General features: G+C 43.0%; 1 pseudogene; it reads left to right on the top strand.

Moving 5' to 3' along the window:
• The first annotated feature begins 662 nt into the window (after positions 1-662).
• Positions 663-991, top strand: LOC102819871 (annotated as a pseudogene).
• The last annotated feature ends 13,196 nt before the right edge of the window (positions 992-14,187 follow it).

The raw sequence follows: 14,187 nt of genomic DNA, 5'->3' as shown, positions 1-14,187 counted from the left end.
TCTTAATCTGAAATTCATCAAACATGCAATCAACATGAATCAATAATTACTGAAGATTGGAAACAAAGAGGAGGGATCAGTACTTAGAAATTATGCCTTGGTGATAGAAACAATGCTGGAGATCACATGATAGAATTTCCAAAGACCAGAGACTTTTTCATTGCAAATACATTTTAAAACAACAAACATAAAAACAACGAACATAAAACAAACATACACATGAACCTCACCAGATGTAATACACAGGAATCAAATTGACTACATCTGTGTGAAGAGATGATGGAAGAGCTCAATATCATCAGCAAAAACAAGGTCAAGGGCAGATGTGGAACAGACCATCAATTGCTCATATGCAAGCTCAAGGCTGAAGCTGAAGAAAATTAAATCAATTCCATGAGAGCCAAAATATTATCTTGAATATATCCCACCTGAATTTAGAGACATCCTCATTAACAGATTTGATGCATGAGACACTAATAACCGAAGACCAGAAGACCGGAACATCATACAGGAAGAAAGCAAAAGGTCATTAAAAAGATAGAACAAAGTGCGAGGTTGCGGCAGCTACCAGAGCACAACTGCTTCCTCCTGCCTCCTCGGTACCATCTCCCTCTGGTGTTTCCCAGTTCTCCTTCCCTCCTTCCCACAGCAATCAACAGGCCATGGCAAACCCTTGCGTGAGGCAGATCAAAATCAAAACCGGAGTAGTGAAGCTATTGGTCAAAGAAAAAGTGATGTATGAAAAACAAGCAAAACAAGAAGAAAAGATTGAAAGAATGAAGGCTGAAGATGGTGAAAATTATGCCATTACAAAGCAGGCAGAGATCTTGCAAGAGTCATGGATGATAATCCCAGATTGCCAGCGCAGGTTGGAAGCTGCATATACTGATCTTCTGCAGCTATTAGAAAGTGAAAAAGACGTACGTAGAAGAAACTGGGGGAATTTAAAGAAACACGTTCAGTACTGGATTCAGTGAAGTTGGAAGCTTGACATTTTTCTGGATGGGGTCTTTTGCCTTAAATCCTGGGATCCATTCCACAGTTCATTATTATTATTTTTACCACTGCTGTGTTATGTTCAAGTAGAATGAGAATGTGATTCTTTTTATGAAGTTCGTCTAATAAAATTATTTCTTTCATTATTAAAAAAAAAGAACAAAAAGACCCAAATGGATATCAGAAAAGACTCTGAAACTGGCTCTTGAGTGTAGAGAAACTAAAGTGAATGGAAGAAATGAGGTAAAAGAGATCAACAGTATATTTCAAAAGGCAGTTCAGAAAGACAAAATCAAATATAATAAAATGAGCAAAGACCTGGAATTAGAAATCCAAAAGGAAAGAATATGTTCAGCATTTCTCAAATGAAAAGAGCTCAAGAAAAATTGAAGCCTCAACTTGCAATATTAAAGGATTCTATGGATAAAATTTTGAATGCTGTAGAAAGCATCAAAAGAAGATGGGAGAGATATACAGAGTTGCTGTATCAAAATGAAATGTTGATGTTCTTTCATTTCAAGAGTTAACATATGATCAAAAAACAGTGGTACTGAAGGAAGAAATCCAACCTACACTGAAAGCATTGGCAAAAAAAAGAAGATTCTAGGAATTGATGGAGTACAAATTGAAATATTTCAACAAGCTGATCAGCACTGGATTTCTCAATCATCGATGCAGATAAATTTTTCAAAGAGATCCATATTTGTGTCCATTAAAAACAGAAGTGAGCCAATGGATGGGGAAAATCATTGAACAATATCATTGATATTACATACAAGTTAAATTTTGCTGAAGATAATTCAAAAAAGGTTGCAATTGTGCATTGACAGAGAACTTCCAGAGACTCTAGCTGGATTCAGATGAGGACAAAGAACTTGGGATATCATTGCTGACGTCAGATGGATCAGCAGAGAATACCAAAGAGATGTTTACTTGTGCTTTATTGACTATGTAAAGACTATGGAATGTGTAAATGATGACAAACTACGGGTCCATTACCAAGAATGGGTATTCCAGAACACTTACTTATGCTCATGAGGAATCTGCACACAGACCAAGAAACAGTTGTTCAAACAAAACAACTGGGGTACTGAATGTTTTAAAATCGGGAAAGGTGTGTGCTGAGGTTGTATTCTTTCACCATACTTCTTCACTCTGTATGCTCAGCAAATAATTCAAAAAGCTGGAGCTTATAAAGAAGAATGAGACATCAGGAAGGAGGAAAATTCATTAACAATCTGCACTATGCGGATGGTACAACCTTGCTTGCTGAAAGTGAAGAGGACTTAAAATACTTATTTGATGAAGATCAAAGACCACAGCCTTCAATATGGATTACATCTTAATATAGAGAAAACAAAAATCCTCACAACTGGCTTAATAAATAGCATCATGATAAATGGAGAAAAGGTTGAAGTTGTTAAAGACTTTATTTTGCTTGGATCCACAATCAACACTCATGGAAGCAACAATCAAGAAATTAAATGATGTATTTCATTGGGCAAATATGCTGCACAAGACCTCTTTAAGGTGTTCAAGAGCAAAGACACCAGTTTGAGGACTAAAGTGCACCTGCCTAAGCTAGGGTCTTTTCAATAGCCTCATATGCATGTAAAAACTGGATGATGAATAAGGAAGACTGTATAAGAATCGATGCATTTGCATTATGGCATTGGAGAAGACTATGGAAAAGTACCTTGAACTGCCAGAATAACAAACAAATCTATGTTGGATGAAATATTGCCAGAATGGTCCTTAGAAGCCAGGATGAGGATACTTGGTTTCTGATACTTCGGGTATGTTACCAGGAGGGACCAGTCCCTGGAGAAGGACAATGTGTTTGGTAAAATGGAGGGTCAGTAAAAAAGAGGAAAACCTCCAATGAGATGGATTGACGCAGTGGCAGCAATGATGGGCTCAAAGTAACAATAATTGTGAGGTTGGTGCAGGACTGGGCAGTGCGTTGTTCTGTTGTACATAGGGTCACTGGAACCTAACAACAACAAGGATGTGCAGTTCCTTTCACCTTTAGTCTTAGCATTTTAATTCACTTCAGAAGTTAAGTAGTAAAGCAACTTTTATCTCTTACTCCTTCACAGTATTTAATTCATATATTTAGAATACAATTAGAGTATTTTGTCATAATTCTCATTCCATCCTGGGGTCTCCTTACTGCTTAAATGATTTTTAAGAAACCTGCATCCATTAAGGTTTATTCTTTATGCTTGAAAGCACTATGGGTTTTGACAAATGCATAGTATTGTTTATATACCATTATAGTATTGCATAAATAACTTTATTCTTGTGCTTCATCTATTTAATTCTCTTTATTTCTCAAACTCCTGGTAACTACTCATCTAATTACTGTCTCAATAATTTTGCCACCAAGAGCACTGGTGGTACTGTAGAATAAGTACTGGACTGCTAATGCAAGGTTGGCAGTTCAAACCCACTAGCTGCTCTAAGGAAGAAAAATGACATTGTCTTCTTATTAAGATTTACAACCTTGGAAACCCTATGTAGGCTCACCATGTGTCAGAATCGACTTGATGGCAGTGGATTGTGTTGTTATAATTTTATTTTTTCCAGAAAGTCATATAAATGTAGCCTTTTCAGATAAGCTACTTTCCCCTAGCCATATGCATTAGAGATTCATCTATATCGTCTCCTGGTTTAATAGTGTATCTTATATGAAGCACCACTCAGTTATTTTAAAAAGAGAGCGAGAGATACACTATTAAACCAAGGAGCTCTGGTAGCGTAGTGGTTATGAATTGGGCTGCGAACATTAAGGTCAGCAATTTGAAACTGCCAGCTGTTCCGTGGGAGAAAGATGAGGCTTTCTGCTCCCTTAAAGATTTACAGCCTCGGAAACCCTGTACAGGGTTGCTGTGGGTCGGAATCGACTTGACAGCACTTAACAACAACATCTCCATTGTGTGAATGTACCTCAGTTTATCCATTCACTTAATGAAAGACATCCTGGCTGCTTTCAGTTATAAACATTCACTTGCAGTTTTTTGTGTGAACATTAGTTTTCTAGTCAGTTGGGTAAATATCTAGAAGTAGGATTGTTGGAGGTATAGTCAGACTATGTTTCACTTTACGAGAACCTGCTAAGCTGTCTTCCGAAGTGGTTGTATCATTTTGCATTTCTACCAGCAATGAATAAGAGTTCCCATGGCTCCACATCCTTGGTCACAATTGGTATTGTCTAGGGTTGTTGTTGTTGTTGAATGCCATCGAGTCGGTTCTGACCCATAGCAACTCTGTACAGGGTTTCTGAGGCTGTAAATCTTTATGGGAGCAGAAAGCCTCATCGTTCTCCCGCGAAACAGCTGGCAGTTTCGAACGGCTGACCTTGCGGTTTGCAGCCCGATTCATAACCACTACGCTACCAGAGCTCCTTATTGTTTAGGGTAGGGCTTTAAAAATAACTAGATGCTTGAGCTCCATGCTCAGAAGTTCTGACTCCATTTGATCCAGCACCAGGAATGCTGCAAAGCCCCCACACGATTGCTATACACACTGCTGCAGTGGGGCCGATGCTAAGGCCCTTCTAGCTGACAGTCTAGGAGAGGCTGTGTGAGATCCTTGCTAAGAGCCCTTAATTATAGGGTTCAAATCCCAGATCTGTCTCTCATCAGCTGTGTGACCTTGGGCAAGGCTCTGCACCTCTCTGAGCTAGTCAGTCAAATGAGGATGGTCATGGTACCTGGCTGTGTGAGGATGTATTGAACCAGTGATCCCAGTGCTGGACACACAGTGGGGCCCAGTCACTGTCAGCGATTGTCACTGGGGTTGTGGACTTGGAGCTCTGTGCCTTTCAGACCATAGGAGGCTCTGTCTGTTCTCCCTCCACCCACACTTGCACACTTGCTGTTCATGCTGAGTCTCCTTCCCTGCCCCTCCTTAGGGCCCACAGAGGCTCCCCCTATTCCCCCATCACCTTTTCTTCTCCCAGATAACAAACAGCTTCACTTAAAAAGCCATCTGGGAGGATGGATGGTACGAGGCACATTTTGCAGACTAAGTTTTTGGAGAAAAAAGCCAAGAAATTAAAGACACAGCACTTACGATCCAATCTTATTAGGCTCCTTCACTCTGACCCCGGGAGAATTGTATTTCTGTATTGTAAATGCATCCCTCACTTCCACCGCCCAGTGTCCTGAGCATTGTTCTCATTTGTCTTTTGAGTGAGTCTGTTCCCAATTTCTCTGGCTTATTCCCTCCCTCAGAATAAATGTCCCTCGTTTTATTAGGGTGGGCTGCATCTGTGGCTGTCCTGCCCAGAGACTTTGCACTTCCTCGACATCACTGTCTCACATGGGTAGCTGCTCCCCCTCCTACCACGAGTCTCGTATGGAGGTTTATCTTCTTCAGGGTCTCCCAGCTGAGATTTGGGACAAATGTGTGGAGATGTATCCAAAGTTGGGGTGGGTGTGCAGCCCTGAGGAGAGGTAATGAGCTCCCTGTCATTGATGGTATGCCCACTCTACTGGGTGAACACTCAGTAGAGTTGGTTAATAAGAGGCAACATAGCAGAATGAATTAGAGCACAAGATCTGGAGGCAGGAAGGTCAAGTCCTGGCCTGCTGCTTACAAGGTGTTTGACCTTCAGCATTTGATTCACATCACAGAGCCTTAGTTTCTACATCTGGAAAATTGGCCAATATTATAGCTTCTGCTCGACAGGGTTGTCATGGGGACTAAATGGCATAATGTGTGCAGAATTCTGAGTACAGCATACATATTATCATAATCAAGAAGGAGGGGAGTTAGTTGGGTTATAACACCCTTGAGCAGTATAAGATTCCAAATTGCTGTAGTTTTAAAAATCTAAGGCTCTGAAATCCAATGATTCAACTATGCTAAGATTATACTGTTCTCTGAGAGTCTAAGGCTTTAACAAATGTAATTTTGAATTTTCATTTAAGGCTCATTAGGAATCTGAGGCGATATGGTTCTAGGATTCATGGTCTAAACACATCCCCCATCAGCAGTGGTCATCCCAGGAGTCGGCCCTTCTGCATGGGGAGCATTTATCTCTGAACCTCTCCCTATGTCAAATCTGTATTCTCCACTGGCCCTTGCTATTGCTCCACTCTTTTGTAAAGTGGATACTGACCCATAGTGACCCAGTAGGAAGGATAGAATGACCCCACAGGCCTTCCAAAGCTGTAATCTTTATGAACAGATTGTCATATCTTTCTCCCACGGAGTAGCTGGTGGGTCCTAACTGTTAACCTTTTGTTTTACAGCTGAATGTTTAACCACTGTATGCCTAGAATTCCTACTGTTGCTCTGGGGTCCCCTTTTTCCTAATTCTAGGCTTATCTACAGCCCCTGAATGGTACAAACAGTTAATGTGTTAGGCTGTTAACCAAAAGGTACAGGTTTGAGCTCACCCAGAGGTGCTTAGGAAGAAAAGCCAGGCACTCTTTGTCTAAAAGATCACAACCATTGAAAAGTTTATGAAACACAGTTCTATTAGGGTGCACATGGGGTCACCATGAGTTGGAACTGACTCGATGGCAACTGGTTAGTCTTATGGCTTCACTCTTTGTTCCGTACACACCGGCTTCCTGAGCAGTACTGAACTGTGTCCTGTACATGCCATCCAGCATCCTATCTTTCATATCAAGTCCCATTTTGAAATTCAACCTTATTTTCAAGGCTAAGGTTAAAGGTGGACGTTCCATGAGACTTCCTTCAAATCCCAGTGGAAATGAACATCCTTTGCCTCTATATTCCCAGTGGGCTTTGTTTAAATGAGTTACAGCAGCCATCACTGTAGGAATCCTTATGGTTGGAGAGAACCACCTCTGTTGTCCTTCCAAGACTTCTTTCTATTCTCCAGGAAGAAAGAGGCATGGATCTCACTGGTCAGTGGAAAGACACTGATAGGGCCAGGCTCACTAGCAGGCAGGGTATCTGCATGGAAGATGATAGGTGGGTCTCCTCTAACCTCTCTTCTTCCATTCCCTGTATCAAGAGGTGGGGGCAAATCTGAAACCAGCCACAGTGAGGTCAGTTTGAGTATTCCTGGTTCTCCGCATTGCTCTCCTCTGCTTTCCTTCTCCCTGTGTGAGCTTACTCATACCTGGGATCTGTCTACCTCACATCTCCATCTCCAGCCAGGCCTCCTCTTAAGCCATGATCCCTACTGAAACCTCTCGATGTGTGCTGCATATCCTAACTGCTGGGATCCCAGTGCTGAGCTAACAGGTTATCCTGCCTCCTGGACCTTTCTATCTGGGGGGTCTGCCCTCTGGAATCTGCCCTCCCCCCCAACAAATACACACACCCCTTCCCCATTTCAGACCTTGGTCATCCGTGGCTCAGACCTCCAGTGCCCCCCGACCTGGTCTTGCCCCCAGACTCATCCTTACAATTTATCCACTCTGTTACTGCTGCCTCACTGGGCCCTTGGTTTGGTGCACAGCCTGGGCTATAGACAAGGGAGGTAGAGAGCAGGATTATCCAGGGTGTGGGGCTGGGGGCATTTGGGCTTTTGTGTGTGTGCTTGTGAGCCACTGATCCTTGGTTGTCACTTGCGAAATCAGTTTACACAGTAGGTATGACTAACCCAGAGCCTACCCATGTGTCAGGGAGCCGAAGATGGCTGAGGACCCTAAAGATTTCCTCAGGATTCCAGGACTTTGTTATCAGAGAGAAGCATCTGCAGGAAAGTCAGGGTTGATGCTAGGGTTCTGTGAAGGCACGGCCAACCCCTACTCCCTGGGCCTCAGTTCTCCCTCCCAGAAAATGAGCAGATTCAGCCCAAGGCCTCTAGGGGTCTTTACAAACTCAGATCCTGGTTCCTCCTGGTCCCATCACTAGAGGTCTCAGTTTGCAGCCAAAGCACCAGGTCTTAGAACTCAAAGGTGCTGAGCAGAGCATTTCTCTTCTCGCCCTCTCCCTACTCCCTCTACTGCTGGTAGGGACTGAGTGATCAACACCAGGGGTTCTACCTGCCCAGGAGACAGTGATGGAACCATGGGGCTTGACTCTGGATGCTGGAGCCTTGCTGAGATCACCCTGTTCCCATGGTAACCAGAGCCCTCAGCAGGGACTATGCCACACCCCACCTGACACCTGCCACTAATAATGTTCAGCAGGGCTGGACACATCACCCAGGACATGTGCTATGTTACTGATGGGAGGTGGAAGACAAGATCATGACAGTCAGACCTGGGCACTGTCAGCAGTGCTGAAATCTACAACCAGGTGAAGTATCAGGGCTGATCACAAATCCTTGGTTGCAATTTTTTTTTTTTTTTAAATGAAAATCAGAGTCTTTAGGACACAGAGGTGTGTGTCTAAATACATGTTCATCTGTCCTACTTCCCTTTTCTAGACGAATTTGCATCCTATGGGATATCTCCAGGTTTATTGCGTGAGCCTGGGTGTCCATGAGCGTCTTCATCACAGCCTATCTGAATCTGAGTCCCTTAGTCCCCACAAAACATTTCTTATCCTCCCCCCCACTACGTTTCTGCACACCCTGCCTCCTACTGAGGAGTCATCCTTCTTTGTTTATCTACCATCACATCTAACCATCTCCACTGCCACAAAACTGGTCCACATCCCTGCCCCGTAGGATGAGGGACCCCAGCTTTTAGTCTCCTTCAGTTCATGTGGCAAGATCTTTCTAAACAAGACTTTATCATAGAATGTGATTAGTATATCACACAGTGATACCTGCAAAGGAGAAAAAAAGAAAACAGAAAAGTGGAGTAGGGATGTAAGGTCTGCAGCTCCAGAGGGGATGGTTAGGAAGACCTCACTGAGAAGTTGATGCTTGCACAAAGACTTGAAGGAGAGGAAGGGAGGAGTCACATGGATACTTGTGGACAAGCATTACAGATAGAGGGAACAACAAGGGTATGACTCCCCAGGTCTCCATCCAAGTTAGTCCTCTTTGTTATACTCCTGTAGATGGAACACTTGGCTGTATCCCGAGGTGACGTTGCACACTTGTCTGTGTGACATCTCCTTGAAGGGACATATCCCCTTCCTACTGAGCCTAGGAGAGCTGACAACTCGATGTCCCGTTCACGTTTCACCTCTCACCCAGCACTTGTCTGGCACATAGCAGGTGCTCAGCAAATGGCCAGTGTGACAAAGTGGGACCATAAGAAAGGGAAAGTAGTAGTGGATAAAAAAAGCAGAACTAGCTCAGCATGCTCTTCATTGCTTTTTCTTGTGTGATTGGGGTGGGGTGGTGGAGGGTAGGTTTTATTTTATTTTATTTTGTTTCACTTTATTATGTTATTTATTATTTTTTTTTGAAAAAAAAAAAAGTAACTCATTACATCTTCAGTGTTAGTAATTACAGCTCCCATTTCTGGTTTGTGCCTCTTCAACTCCTGCCCTAAAGAGAGGAACTGTTTCATATTTAATCAGTATTAGTTGTGGAATGCTCTGGGGGAAAGGGTTCATGTAGGGCTGTGGGGTTTAAGTCTCAGCAATGCTAATTAGATCAGGAAAACTGCCTGGGCTCAGGGCAGGGCTCCTGGGGGTCACCCACTAATGAGCTAGAAAGCCAATCTCCACCTGCCCATACTTACCCCACCTGTGTGTTTTAAGAGTCTCAGTCCCCAGCCCTGGGGTAGAGCTTAGCCATGTCCACGAGGCCTGATAAATTTCCCGTGAGAAGCAGGGCAGCAGCCACTGTTCAGAGGGAGTGTCAGCCACCTTTCCCTCAAGTCCTGCTCAGAAACTCCTGGAGCCTCTCCTCTGGAGAAGATGGGGAGGGGCCGTGAGGCACTGGGAGACAGTCAGCCCCATCCCCTCTCCTGGTGGGGACAACTCTTTATACTTATTTTTTTCTCAGTTCAACCTTTTTGTTTTCATCATCATCATCATTATTATCATCAACAATGTCTTAGTTACCAGGTCATGAATATTACTGAGTAATATATTTAAATGCAAGATTGCAAATCCAGAAGGAAACCCTGCAGGAGAGCAGCATCTTCTCCACTCTGCAGATTAGAATAGCAAGGCTTAGTGAAACCACCGGACCTGCAGCTGGTCACTGGGGGCAGTGGGGCTGGAAGAGAGAGCAGTCAAGTCTGAGTCCTGGCTTCTGGGCCACCAGCTGTGTGTCCACTGGGTGGGCACATTTCTTCACATGTCTGACTATCAGCTTCTTCCTCTGTCTTCCTTCACTGGAAACCTCTGACAGGTAGGGGATAGACATTGTGCCCCAGTGCAGATGCAGAAACCAAGCCTCAGGGAAGGGGAGAGGTTGGTCCAAGTTTGCAGTCAAGATGTGGTGACTCTAGGACTTGACCCACATCCATCTGACATTGTTCTCCCCTTGGCTGGCCTGCCTATGCTACAACTGACACAATTTGGTGGGGAAATTGGCCCCCCTAGAGCTTCCTGGGACAGAAGGGTTTGCTCAGGGATATGACACTCCTTTCATGCCAGACAGGGGTGGTGATACCCAACACAGAGGAACAGATCATCCAAAGATAGGAACTCATGCTGTATGCTACCATGTATGGTGTACAATTCCCCTCTCCCTTTCCCTCCCCTTCCCTTTGCCCGAGGCACCTAACACAAGGCGAATTTGCCAGTGTTCAAGCTGCCAAGATGCCTGGGATGCAATCCTGGCTCAGCTGTCTTCCAGCTGTGTAGTACTTGGCTGGCCATTTCACCTCATCTATAAGAAGAGATAGACAATAATGGTGCTTGCCTCATCAGTATATTGAGAGGATAAAACGAGTAACACCATGTGATATGCTCAACGTGTAGTGAACTCTTAGTACACAACAGTCTGGAAGCCATTTTGGAAGGTAGACTAGCCCCCAAGACCTTGCCCCAATACACACAGTGAGTTGGGGATGTGGCCTTGGCCTAGAACTTGGCACCCCCGTGCGTGGCTCCACCATAACTCACTGTGTGACCTCAGGCATTCTCTTCTCTCTGAAGGAGTTGCAATAGATGGACAGTCTCCAGGCTCTTACTGATTCTATTGCCTGGGGATGCTGAGGTCAATCTACACCTTCACCCACAGAGAGGTGGGCCTGGGCAGATGAAGGCAGTAGAAAACCCATTCAGGAAAGAAAGATGCTTTGTGCTAAGCATTTAAAAAGATTTCTCAAACCAAAACTCAAATCCATTGCCCTCGAGTTGATTGCAACTCACAGCAACCCCCTGTCAGGTTTCTGAGAATGTAGATCTTTATGGGAGCAGACAGTCTCATTTTCTTCCATGGAGCTGCTGGGGGTTTGAATTGCCAACCTTGTAGTTAGCAGTCCAGTGCTTATCCTATAACCCAACCAGGACCTTTTAAAACATTTCCAGGTAGATACAATTAATACCCTGTTTTACACATGGGGAAACTGAGGTCTCATGCCCAAAGACATGTCAACCAGAAAGTGACATTTATTACAAAGCCTATATTCTTGACAATGATGGACATTGTGCTAAGTCAGAACTTTACGTACATTGTCACATTCAGCCTTTGTTGTAATTCTGGATCCCACTTTGCAGATGAGAAAATGTCCATGAAAATGAGGCTCAGAGAAGTTAAGCAAGTTCACACTGACAGCAAGTAGTGATGCTAGAATCAAACTGCATTGCTCTGACTGTTGTATTCCATATGTCTCAGGATCCTCAACCTCCACTAATGTAAGTCACCTAAAAATGAATGGAAAAGGGGGCCACATTAGATGTTCCATAATCATTTAACTCTTATTCATCACCATCCCACACTGTCTTCACTCTTCCCATGTTAACCACTTCTTTCGCAGGTGACTTGACATTAAAGAGAGCATCCCCTGAACCAGTATGAGTTTCCCTCACACGCTATCTCCACTCCACTCTCAGGCCACATTCTGGGATCCCCCAAAGCTGCTCTTACAGATGTCCTCTGGATTTCTTGGGAGAGCAGCTTCAAGAGAGGTAATATGAGGGTGAGACCAGCGGTCACCCAATACCTGGCAAACAGTGTTGTGTTGTTGTGAGGTGCTGTTGATTCAGTTCTGATTTATAGTGACACTATGTACAACAGAATGCTTTATTTACAATAAGCATGTAGGGCCTCAGTAACTCTTGAAATTGCTGGTTGCTGTTAAGTCAGCTCCGACTCATAGTCAGTGGGCACATGTACAACCAAATGAAATGGTGCCCTGTCGTGCATCATCCTTATGGTGGCCTGCATGTTCAAGGTCATGTTGTGGTAACTGTACCAGTCTATCTCACTGAAGGTCACCTTCACCTCTGCTGGCTCTCTACTGCACCAGACTTGATGACCCCTCCAGCCATTGGTCTTGCCCAATGATGTGTCCAAATAAATGAGGTGGTCACTGTTCTGCTGTAGTCTGTAAGGTTTGCATTGGGTAATTTTATAAAGTACATCACAAGGCCTTTCTTCTTAGTCTTCCTTTATCTAGAAGCTCCATTGAAATCTGCCCATCATGGGTGACTCTTATAGAATTCAAAATACTAGCATTTGAAATACCACCACTCATCTGACAGTTTATCATACTGTGGAAGGTTATGTGTTGCTGTGATTACAGAAGCAATGCCATGGGTATTTAAAATACTAACAGGGCCACCCACAGTGGACAGATTTCAGCTGAGCTTCCAGACAAAGACAGAGTAGGAAGGAGAGACAGACTACTTCAGAATATTTAGTCACTGATAATCTTATAAATAGCAGTGGGACACTGTCAGCATCAGAATATTAAATACTGAAACATGATAAAGAGCACCAGAATATTGTCATATATAATGTTGGAAGATGAGCCCTTCAGGTTGGAAGGCACTCAAGATATGACTGGGGAAGAGCTGCTGCCTCAAAATAGAGTTGACCATGATGACAAGAAGGTAGTAAAGCCTTTGGGACATTCATTTGCTGATGGGGACAACTCAAAATGAAGAGAAACAGCTGGAAACATCCATTAATAATCAGAACATGGAATGTACAAAGTGTGAGTCTAGAAAAACTGGAGACTGCAAAAAAAAGGAAATGGGAGGCATAAAGATCAATATCCTAGGCAGTAGTGAGCTGAAATGGACTGGCTTTGGTCATTTTGAATCTGACAATCACATGGTTTACTATGCCAGGAATTGAGGAGAAATGGCATTGCATTCATCATCAAAAATAACTTATCAAGATCTGTTTTAAAGTACAACACTGTGATAGGATAACATCCACACATCCACAAGGAAGACCAGTTAATACCACTATTATTCAGATTTATGCACAAACCACTAACACCAGTAATGATGGAACTGAAGAATTCTACCAACTTCTTCAGTGTGAAATTAATCAAACATGCAATCAGGATGTATTGATAATTACTGGTGATTGCATAAGTTGGAAACAAAAAGGAAGGATCAGTCATTGGAAAATATGGCCTTGGTGATAAAAATGATGCATCAGATCGCATGATAGACTTTTGCAAAATCAATTACTTCTTCATTGCAAATACCTTTGTTAAATAACATAAAAGACGACTATACACATGGACCTCACCAGATGGAATCCAAAGAAATCAAATTGATTACATCTGTGGAAAGAGACGGTGGAAAAGCTCAATATCATCAGCCAAAACAAGGCCAGGGTCAGACTGTGGAACAGGCCATCAATTGCTCAGATGAAAATTCAGGTTGAAGCTGAAGAAAATTAAAACAAGTCCATGAGAGTCAAGTCCATGACCTTGAATATATCCCACCTGAATTTAGATCATCTGAAGAATAGATTTGGTATATTAGACACTAAACTCAGAAGACCAAAAGATTTATGGGATGACATCAAGAACCTCATACAGGAAGAAAGCAAAAGGTCATTAAGAAGACAAGAAAGTAGGAAAAAGACCAAAATGGATGTCAGAAGATACTCTGAAACTAGCTCTCCAGCATATAGATAATAAAGCAAATGGAAGAAATGAGGTGCAAGAACTGAGCAGAAATTTCAAAGGTCAGCTCGAGAAGACAAAATAAAATATTATAACAAAATGTACAAAGACCTGGAATTAGAAAACTAAAAGGGAAGAACACGTTCAGCATTTCTCAAGCTGAGGGAACTGAAGAAAAAATTCCAGCCTCAATTTGCAGTATTAAAGGATTCTAGAGGACTTAAGGATGTTTACCTGTGCTTTATTGACTACGCAAAGGCTTTCGATTGTGTAGATCATGACAAGCTATGGACAACATTGAGAAGTATGAGTA

The sequence above is a fragment of the Chrysochloris asiatica genome, unplaced genomic scaffold (assembly GCF_000296735.1).
Source record: "Chrysochloris asiatica unplaced genomic scaffold, ChrAsi1.0 scaffold00047, whole genome shotgun sequence".
NCBI classification, from domain to species: Eukaryota; Metazoa; Chordata; class Mammalia; order Afrosoricida; family Chrysochloridae; genus Chrysochloris; species Chrysochloris asiatica.
The sequence above is the reverse complement of the archived record's forward strand: the minus strand, read 5'-3'. Positions and strand labels throughout refer to the sequence as shown.